The following is an 11,178-nucleotide window of genomic DNA, read 5'->3' on the forward strand; positions in this document are numbered from 1 at the left end:
CTAAAGGGGGAGTACCCCTTTGCCTTGAGCCAGCAGGGTGGCCCCCCCCAATAGGTGGCTGTGTGCTTATGAGCCCCAGCCATTTTCTGTCTCCAAATGGTGGCATCCAAGAGCTGGCCTGGAAGAGTTGTCGTGGGGCAGAGGTGGTCCCAGACATGGCTGTAGAAGGAGGCTTAGCTGCAGGTATCTTGCAGGTAAAGCAGAGCTTTGGAAAAATCACCACGAGGAGCACTTGGCCATAGTCGGGAAACAAAGTGGCTCATTTGATTGCGTAATAGGAAAGCACCAGATCCCGGGCTCTGTGACCACAGGGCCCTGCGCATTTTGTTGACTGCTGTGTTATCTCGGGTCACCTAGTGGAGGCTCAGAAAAGATGTGAAATAAATGGATGTGTCGGAAGTCAGTATGGAACCTTGCTCTTTACAACAACGAAATAAAACCAGAACACCAGCCCTGGAATGTGGCCCCACCCTTCTGAGGCCCTGGGGCCGCTCCCTGGCCAAATGGCTCCGGTGGGAGGTTCCTTCTCCTCTGCCCTGAAGGGCCTGCCACTCAGCCGCCTGTTGATTCAAGGTTTCCCTGAACGGGCTTGGAGTCCAGCAGGTGGCAAGGGGGAGGTGGGGGAGGGTGGGGGGAAAGGAGGTCACACCCTCTCTTCCAGGGCCAGGTAACCGGAGCCCAGCACATAGCTGGGCAGCTTGAGAGACCAAGTACGCAGGAGGCTCTCGGAGCAGCCGGACCATCTGCCTGCCCTGGTGAAATGTGATCCGATGCCCTGGGGAGCAAGCAGGGGCATGGGCTCCTCAGCCCGTTAAACCCAGCCTCAGGGTGCCCAGGAATCCCTGTCATGCCTGCAGGGCTCTGCCCTGTCTGGGTGTGGGGAGCACTCAGGGTGGGGACCAGAAAGGAGGGTGGCCACAGGAAGGGCAGCTGCTGGCAGCCCCCAAGCCTGCCGAGGCCTTCCCGCCGCTAACACACATGTGGGGCAGCTGGTGATAGGCCAGGCCCCAGAGTGGGCGCACTGCGCAGACAGTGACGGCGGGACTCTGGGACAAGGTCCAGGAGACCTGCATTCCAGTCCTGTCTCACCTCCCATTTTGGGCGTATCAAAGCCCGGGGCTCATCTGCTCCGTGCGTGAGCAGTGAGGGCAGACAGGCTGTCGGTGAGGAATGAGTTTTCCGTGGACACGTGGAAACAGGGGTGAGGGGATGGAAAAGCCGTCATGGCTCAGTGCGGCAGCAGTAAATCTGGGGGAGCCCCGTGAGAACCAGGAGACAGGTGAGGGCACCCTGAGGGAGGCAAGGACCTGGGGGATGTGGCCCAGAGTCAGATGAGACCAAGGGCCCGGGCAGAGCCTGTGTCCAGAGAGGAGGCTGAGCCCCATGGCTGCTGCTGAGCCTCGGGGCCGAGTGCCCACACTTGGAGAGGCCCGGGAAGGTGCTGGCTGGGGCCCCGGGCTACCGGGGCGCCCTGGGCCCAAGGGAACTACAGCCAGAGTCTGGGGTAGCTTGAGTTGCCTGAAGGGCAGACTTCAGACCTAATACTTGGTCCAGACTCACTAAGACCTGAAGCCTGTCCCTTGACGAGCTTCTGTCCTTTGTCCACACCCATCTCTTCCCAACAACCCATCTCCCACACATCACCAGACCTTGTCGAGCCTGTCTCCTTAACATCTCAGGAACTCACCCACTCCCTTCCACTCCACTGCCTCAGCCCTGCCACCAGGCTGGGCTCACCTGGAGGACAGCACCTGGCAGCCTCCTGACCTACCTGCCCATCTTTGATCCACTCCTCCCTGAGCCACTCTCCTCAAAGCAGAGTGGATGTGCTCAAAATGCCAACCGGGGCCTGGCCCTTCCTCATATAAAGCCCTTCAGTTTGTCCTGAGAAGCCAAGGTTAGAGACCCGTTGAGGCCTGCCTCCCCTACCCCAGCCTCGTCTGTCATCACTCCCCTCCTACCGCATGCTCCAGGGCTCTGAGTGCCTCCACCACCCTGACCACCCTCTTCCCCGCTGCCTCTGGGCCTTTGCACTGCTCTTCCCTTATCTCGTGCACTCTCTTCCCACCACCCTCTCCCCACCCCAACCTGGATGACCCTGTTTGTCCTTCAGGTCTCCAGTGGCTGCTTCCTTCAGGATGCCTTCCCTGCTCCCCCTATGCTGGGCAAGGAGTCCCCCCTAAGCTCCATGTTCACCCCCCAAATACACTGGGATCGCCCTTCAACTTGCTGAACACCCCGTCCTCCACCCCCACTGTAATCCCCTGACAACCATCACTGGTCTGGCAGGTTCCTCCGTCAGCCCAGCAGAGCAAGGAGCAAGTCAGGAACACACAAGGGCCTCAAAAACTACTTGACTGTCTTCAAGCTGATTGTTGACTGGCTGACTGTCTTTCTGTATGCCTTTCTCTCTCTCTGGTGGCCACAGCTTGGAGCAAACTGTCAGTAAAGTTGTGGGGGAACAGGGTGGGGGAAAGGAGAACAAGTCCCCCTAGCCTAGCCTTACCTCAAGGCATCAAAAACCCACCAGGGGCCTTATGCAATCGGCCCTTGGGGCGCAGGGCCTGACATCCATCCAGGCAGCGGGGCAGACCTCCCCTCCTCTTCACTCCCCCTCCCTCCCAGGCCCTCAGGCCCTGCTCTGTGCAGCCTTACACCAGCTGACAGCTGGACGTGCCAGCCCCTGCCAGCCCTTCCCCAGGGTCAGCTGACCTCCCTTCCCCAGGCCACCGGGCAGACCCGAGTCTAGGCAGACCGCTCCACCAGCGCTGTAGTGGACAGTGAGTTCTCGGAGCTGGGACGCCAGGAAGGCCTGCAGTCGGCGGGCACTGAAACAGGAGATTACTTTCCCCTGGACCTTCCCTTCCACACGCTCCCTGCTGTCCCTCCAGGAAGAAGGCCCTGGTGAGTGCCGCCTTGGGGGATAGGGCAGGGAGAGCCTTGCTGAGCCCTTAATGGTGACTGAGTGAGGGTCCATCCAGGACGGGACGACCCCCACCCCCAACAAGGGGTCCACTCTGCGGAGGTGCCAGTCTGTCTGGGTGTGTGCCTGTACGTCTATGTGCACCTGTGTGTATGCGGATGCTGCTGGGTCGGCTCAGTAAGATAGAAATTCTGTCGTTCGCTCGTCTCCCATCTCTGCCTCCTGCCCCTAGAGTAATTCCAATCCTTCTTAGGGTGTCCAGGAGTCTCTAACCTTGGCTCCTGCATGGAGGCAGGGGGGGTTCGGGGGAGCTGGGACCGCAGAGGAAGCTGTGTGGCAGGTACAGGGGTGAGAGCCAATGATATGCACTGTTTAACCCTTCAGAGAGGTAGCTGTCCCAGGAAACATGGGGAGCAACCCCTGGGCTCCAGGAACGACGTGTCCTGTCCCGGCAGCCCCACCCTTCCGCTGTAGGGGGGAGGGGTGCGCCAGGCTGGGATGATGTCAGCGCCCGTTGGCAGCAGCCCGTGGCCTGGGTATGGGGCGCCCCCATGGAGTGCTGGTAGACCAAGGGCACTATCAAGGGCCCCTGCCCTGGGCAGCGGCAGAGTTTTGGGGAGCCCTCCCCATGGGCTCTTCTTGACCTGAACCTGTCTGAGCCTGTCATGGTCCTCAGGACCTTTGGGGACCTAGAAACCTCCATGCCAGGTTCCTTCTCTAGAGATTCAGATCCTATGGGGCAGGGCCCAGGCTTCTACAGTTTTTAAAAGCTACCAGTTTATATTTGAACCTTTTTTACTTGACAAACTTTAAGCCTGCAGGAAAAAGTAGAGGGAATGATATGATGAACTCTTGCATATCCTACCCCAGGATTTACACAGTTGTTTGACCTTTGCCATACTTGCTTCATTGACTGCTCTAAGGCTAAAGTATTTGAAGTAATTTTTGGACATCACAGCATTCCCCCCAAAGTACCTCAGGAGGTTCTTACATAACCCCAATGCCATTATCCCACTAACAAAACTAACAATTCCCGAAGAATGGCTACCTGGAGTTCATATTCAAATTTCCCCAGTGGCCTCCTAGGTGTTTTTTATTGCTTTGTTTAGACCAGGATCCAATCAAGGTATATGGGTCAGTATGTCTTTTAAGTCCCTTTCAATCTGAAAGTGTCTCTTCCAACCACCTCTCCCTAGCTCCCCCCTCCCACCCATCACCACATTGACTTGCTGAATTAAAGGGCCAGTTGTCCCCCAGGAGAGTGAGAACATGGCTGAGTCAGACAGCTCTCAGTACAGAAAGGGAAACTGAGGCCCAGAGAAAAAGGAACAGGGAATGTGAGGCAGAACCGGGTCTCCCGGTCCCCTCCTGTGCTGTGCTTATCAGAGCCAGCTCCTAATCAGGGATCTGAGAAGCTCCTCCACTGCAAAGGGCCTGTGGCCCCTGGGACCCTCCCAGTGTGCTCTGTCCCAGGGCACCCTGGGGGTGGCAGGCCAGGCTGAGCCATCTCATGGCTCCCCCTGCGTTCTTCAGCTCTGAGCAGGACACCTGAATAAATCCTTTCCGTACGGTTGCTCTCTTGTTCACCAGCAGCCGCAGGGAACGGCAATCAACTTTACGAGCGTTGGGTTGTTGCGGGAAGTGAGATGAGAGGCCAGGAGGAGCGCCAGGAATGGGGGACTCAGGGGCTCACCGAGAGCCGAGAGCCGTTACTCTTCCTCATCCAGCAGGGCTGGCGCTGTGGGGTCCAGCTGCCCCCAGGAGGGACCGGTTGAGTCGGGTTGCCAAGGACCATGTTCCCCTCAAGCTGAGATGTACCCTCCAGCTCGTATGCCCTGTCCCCTCTTCAGCAAGCCCTATCTCTGGTTTGGGGTCCCTCATCCCGTGAATGGAGCCAGGCACCCCACTCCTCAGAACATGCCTCACCATGGGCAGGAGGCTCCCCTCAGCCAGACACCCCTTAGAAAAAGTAGGGCGTGGTGAGAGGAAAAGGGAATGTGGAGGGACATCGACCTTGTTGGTAACTTCTGAGCTCTTGAAAAACTACCCCTGGGAAGGGCAGGGGCCCCTCAGCCGCCTTGCTGGGCTGTCTGAGGGCAGGCCTGGCAAACCCGGGTCCGGTATGTGTTCCCTGGTGGAGGCCAGGGCTGGCTGGCTGCAGGGTTTGGGCCAGAGACTCCAGCTCGGGGCCGTTCTGGCATGTCTGCTGCTGCCCTCTGCTGGGGAAAGGCCCGCTCGTCTTCTCCCTGAACAGGGGTCTCATCGGAGTCGGCCAGGTCCACCCTGTGGTCTGAAGGACCGAGACCACACGCTCACACACGCACTCACAAATTCATCTGCACGCTCACACGTTTGCTCCACCCACGGTTACATTTTGACCTTAAACGGCTGTTTCTTCTTGCGGCCATAAAGTTGCCATGCTAACCACTGCCAAAACCTTCTGTCTCTGGCTCAAAGGCCTCTTACATAAGGCAGGTGGCTGCTGATCACGGTACTTAGAGAAAGGTGGGGAGGCGTGGGGGAGGGTGTCAGAGGTTGGAAATGTGCACGTCTGGGTGGTTAGCGGTATCCAAGATCCCGGACGCAGCTTCAAGGAGGTGAGGTCCTGAGGGAGTTGGGGGATGCTGCTGGAGCCATTACTAGCCACGCCCAAGGTACCCAGGACAAAAGGTGCTGTCATGAGGTCAAGACACAGTAGAGGTCGGGGAGAAGCCTCTAGCCTCTGCCTCCCCCGGAGCAGCCCTTCCAGTGGCACTGGGATTCCGGAGTCATCTTTGCCCCATGCGTCTCCCGCCCTGACAGCAAGCTCAGAACATTGCTGCTGCTGCTTCTAAGGACATTTGTCAGTGGCTGAAGGGCTTCTAAACTAATAATCGCTGTATTAAAATCGCATTTGATCCTCAAACTGGAGGAACATTGGGAGATTTTAAATGTTAAGAGAAAAGGAGAAAGAGAAAAAAATCTCTCAAAGGATAAAATCAGTCCCGAAATAAGTTTGTGTGATGGAGGAATATGAAGCATTGCTCCGTGGTTCTGGGTATCAAGCCTTCCCTGGGGAACAGACACCCTGCAAAGTCACATATTTCAGCCATGGCTGAGAAGGCGAGGTGTGAAGTCCCCCAGTGTTCCGTATTGATCCCATCGGGCGGGGGGGCCACGCAGACGGAGGGCGCACGATCCTACAGCCCTTGAGTCATTTTTAGAATGGATTTTAAAACGTGGCTTTTTTTCCCCAGAAAATAATCTTGTGCTTTCCCAGCCTAGACGGCCCCAGATGATACACAACCCTCTGCCACATGAGAAACTCCAAAATCCTCCTGCCCATTACGACCTAAGCAGTTTTAAATGGTTTTCGGGTCCTCTCCTCTCTAATAGATTAAAAAATGCTCCCTCGGGCATCGCAAAGACATTGAATGGTACTTGTACCAAACCTTTGCTCCATCAGGCCTGCGGAATGTATGGTAGAGCTTCAGAGGCGAGAGGGCAGGCCATAAACCACGCTGCTTTTGAATCTGCAGCCTGACACACCCTACACTGCGGTCTCCCTTGGACACAAGCCGTTTCTTCATTATCTCCTCCCCAGAACACCTCCCACCCCCTCACCCCATCAGATTTACTGGGATACGCTCCCGAAGGCTTCCACACCTCACCATCTCAGGCAACGCCCTCCCCCGTGGCCTGAGCAGGAGCCAGACAGGCAGTCCCGGTCTGCGTGGCCAGGCCCCCTCCAGGCCAGCGAGTGAACCGGACCAGGCTGCCCGCCACTCACAGCCCTCCCTCTGGTCTCCTGGCCGGTCCTGGCCACTTCCCTGTTGTTCCCCGTGCACCAGCCCCCCGGCCCCCGAGACAGGCTCTCCTCAGCCTCCCCCAGACCCAGGCCCAGCTGGCATCTCTCCCCCCTCAGTCTCCATCCAGGACCCGTGACACCACGCCCGCCTTAGGAGACAGCAGTACCTCTCCTAACCTTTTCAACTAGGACTCTGTTTCAACGTAATTTCTTCCCTATGAGTCCCCCTGCGATACTCATTATACTTTTAGTATCCGCTGATTGAGAAAATGGATGATGATAAAAACTACTAGGGACTCAATAATGCCTTTAAATGAATTTGTACTTCGGTAATCACAGAAGTGTTCATACACATGTGAGAGGTTATCATGCTCCGAGGGTACTACTGTGCTGAAGATGACGCTTGCGGGGTGCGGCTTCGGGAAGGTCTAGACGGGCCCGCGGGGGGCAGCCCTTCCCCCTTGGCCCTGCGAAGCCACACTGCTGAGCTCCCCCGTGGACCCTGTCCCCCAGCAGCGCGCTGCCCAGCTGGGGGCGAGCTCCCAGAAGCCTCCCACTTCTGAGGCAGGCCACGGAGGCACACCGCGTGGACAGGGCCTCCGACAGGAGCCCGGCCCTGGGGCCTTTAGAGCAGCCAGGCTCGCTGCGGCTGCACCCCACCCCAGCTACAGTGTTCACTGGCTCCCAACTGGGCGAACGGTCTTCAACCCCTCAGAGCCTCGGTTTCTGCAGCAGACAATGAGTCTCCTCAGAAGCGGAGATCCACAGGCCATGGGGCACAGGAGTGGCTCCTGTGGCACAGGACACACTTGTGCAGGAAGTATGTGAGTGCCTGGTTCCAGTGAGGTCCCTTTCAGCTCCCGGGCTCCATGCCGGGGAGCCGGTGCGCTGGTCAGGATGCACGAGGCCGTGCTCCATAACAAACACCCCCACATCGCAGGGGCCTCCTACAGCGGGATGGACTTCTCTGTCGGGCTACGCGTCCAACATGCACAGTCGCTCAGGGAGCGGCGCTTCCGAGACGGGCCAGGGAGAGCGGACGTGGGCAGCGGCTTGCCCTTAAAGCTCCCACCGGAAGTGACACGTGTCACTCCCATCCGCGTTATGTCGGCGGAAGCGAGTCCTGTGGCTGCACTTACCTTCAAAGGGCAAGGGAAGTGCAATCATACCACATTCCCACAGGGAACACCAGACTGTCCGCGAACAGCGCCAACGGGGACCACGAGCAGCCAGCCTGTTTCCAGATAGAAGGAGCTGACAGGCCTTCGTAAGACATAGCTCATGACTAACCTAGTCCAAGTGTGAACCGGTACAAGTCGGATTTGTGGTCTCGCCTGCCATCTGCCCTAAAATCGGAGCGGCAAGCTTGAGCAGGGGCGTAGCTTCCGTAATTTTTAATGACCTTGGGTTCAGCATGTGGGTAGAGATTATGTACACACAGACTCTCGGGAAATAAAACGTGCCGACTGCTACTGATGAGCCACGAGGCACGCGTCTGCCTCAGCCTGATGGTGGCCTCTGTTCCTGTGTCTGGCATCACTGGTATTGTCATCTGTCCCCACTCGGGAAGCCAAATACAACTGCAGGCCCTGCTGTCCATGACCCTCCTTTCAGACCAGTGGCAGCCTGGCTGTCACCCGGGCCTCATGGGGCTGCATGGACACAGAGGCAGCACGGGGCCTCATTTAACCACCAGCTGGACAGTGGGACCCAACAGAGATTTCAGCCCTTGAATCTCCTGGAGTGAGCCCAGAGTTCCTTCATTCAGGACACACCCCAATGACAGGCTAGGAGGACACGGGGACCTGGGCCATTTGTCCACGACTCCTGAGGAAGGGGGCTTCTAGCTGAGCTCTCCTGGCTGGGGCATCTCACCCTCTTCCCCCCCTCCCTCCCTCTCTCCTTCTCCCTCCCCATGGAACACTAAGACAGGATGCTGGGTGAGGGGCCAGCTGTGGGGCTATGGAGGGAAGTGTGGGCTGGAGCCCAGTGTACTTGGCAAGTGTGTCAGAGGGGGCGTAAGGTCCTGCCTCAGGCAGGCGCCTCACCTGCCTTCCCAGCACCCGAGCTGAGTCAGTCCTGAGAATAACCCACGCAGCGACAAGCCTTGAGTGGTGGAGACGCTTGGGAAGAGGACTCCACAAAGGAACGCTGTGCATTCTGTCACCTGAGCGTCGTGACAAGGCTATGGCAGTGGGCGGGAAACCAAGACTCAGACGAACATTACAAGTTCGTCCCAGGGGCCTCAGCAAGCTGGTGGGAACGCCTGGAACAGATCTGGGCTCCTGACTCCCTAGCCAGGGCTCTGAGGAAACAGGGCGTTGATCAAAGGCCAAGGGCCATGCCAATGACAGATGCACCTGAGTGTGGCAAAAGGAAGGTCCGGGTTGAAAAAGGTCTGTCAGCCGGAATTATTTATTTGGGACTTCTGAGGGAGGACGGGGAAGAATGGAGGTCTTCCCCAGCCATTCCCATAGAGCAGGAGGCTGTACACAGTGACAGAGAGACGACCTCGGGAATGGAAGGTCAGCATCATGCCACGGGGAAGCCATAGAGTGCCTCCCTGAGCGGCAGCAGAGCCCACCTGCCTCGCTCAGGTGCTGACGCCACTCCCCTCCACCCTCCCTCTGCCCCTTGCCGCCAACCTGTGTCAGAACCACAGACCATACAGCTCAGGAGCAGGATGACCCTCAGAGATCACCTCATCTATACCCTAAGGTGAGCCTTGAGAGAAAGGGCCTCAGTGTCCCCACCTGTTGAGTCTAGATTTTTTTTTAACTTTTTTTTTTTAAGTAAGCTCTCTGCCCAACATGGGGCTCAAACTCATGACCCCGAGATCAAGAGTCACACGCTCTACCAACGGAGCCAACCAGGTGCCCCAAATCTAGATATTTTAGAAGTACAGGCTCACTACCCAGCAGACACCCCCATCACTACGAACCCACCCTAAGTTTGCATTGTTGTGCCATGGGCTGCCCTGGAGGCCCAGGATCTCCCTGGTTCGTTCTGTGCTGAGAAGGTCCAGCCGGGGCTCCTGAGAATATCTGGGAATGAGGGTACTTCTTGGGTCTTGCTGACACCCCCAGCCAGAAAGTCCCGAGGAGGTCAATACCAAGCCCTCAAGACGGTGTCTGCAGAGGCACGGAGCCCCCCATCCCTGGAACATGCACTCACTTCATCAGGTTGGAGGAGGGCAGGCCAGGGCTGGTTAGGAAGGGAGAGACCAGGTCTCAGGCACAAGAAAACCTGGGTCCTATCCCAGCACAGCCAGTGACTTGCAGGTGACTTTGGCCAAGTTCCAGCCTCCACGGGGCTCAATTTCCTGACTTTCAAAGTGGGTACACAGCAGCCCTCAGCCTCCCTGCTGCATGGTTGGGTAAGTGCGCGATGGGGCTAAGGTGTCTGCTCCCTCCTTTACTGGCGCGGTGCACATGGGCAAGTTACTTAATCTCCCATTTTCCCCACCTGTGTAACAGGCTGATAGCACTACCTCATCGGGCAGTTGTGAAGCTTACACGGGTTGGTCTATACAATACAGAGCCTGGCACAAGGCAGGCTCTCTGGCTTTACTACCATTTATTGTTATTTCCTCCCCACGCCGCCACTGCAAGAGGACACTGATGTCCTTGGAGCCCCTGAGGGAGACAGGAGTGTGTGGAAGAAGGGTGGTGTGTTGCCCCGTGTGGCAGCACGAGGGCTCTCCTGGGATGCCACCTGGATGCGTCTGCACGGCTCGGCTGGCTTGGCAAGGCCATGCCTGGTCAGGTGGTGCTGGGCCACCTTGGTGTTTCTCTTCTTCCTTCCTTCTTGCCTTCACCAAATTTGCAAGTAGGACTGGGTTTGCCAAGCCATCGTGCTATCCTGTCACGTATCAACTTATCGCTGCGCCGATTCCTGACTTCCCTCTGCTCCTAGATGCCTCCTACCAACTTCTCAGCTCGTGGAACAGGTTCTGAGTGGGGCTCCCTCTGTGCAGAGAGAGCGGACCCCGGGTAAGGCCTAGGCTGCTGCGTCAGCATGGCCCCTTGCCATCAGGCCTCAGGCTCCCCCCATCCCTGCCACCTGGCCCGGCAACCCTCACCTCCCCAGTCATGCTCCAGCCTTACAGGCAGCTCTCAGAAGCCTCGTCCTGCACCCAGCAAAGCAAATGCACACCCCAGGCAAAACACCTCCCCCTTCCTAAAGGGGCACTCTGTGGCCTGAAAGACAGTAGCCAATGTGAGAGGGAGACCCCCAGGAGTGGTAGGGGGATAAATGGGAGGGCTGAGGTTTTCAGCGCCACCTGGTGCCAGAGGTCCAGGTAGGTGGCAGGGGGTCTCTCTGAGCTGGAGTCCTGAAAAAATTGTTAGGCACTCCATGCATGCAGCCAGCTGGCCATGCCCATGGTCTGGACTGAAGGTCGTTTAGAGTGTTACTCATGTCCAGTGCCGCCTAGCTTGCTGGCATCCTTGGCCGGGAGTCCAGCAGA

The sequence above is a fragment of the Ursus maritimus genome, unplaced genomic scaffold (assembly GCF_017311325.1).
Source record: "Ursus maritimus isolate PB19 unplaced genomic scaffold, ASM1731132v1 scaffold_30, whole genome shotgun sequence".
NCBI classification, from domain to species: Eukaryota; Metazoa; Chordata; class Mammalia; order Carnivora; family Ursidae; genus Ursus; species Ursus maritimus.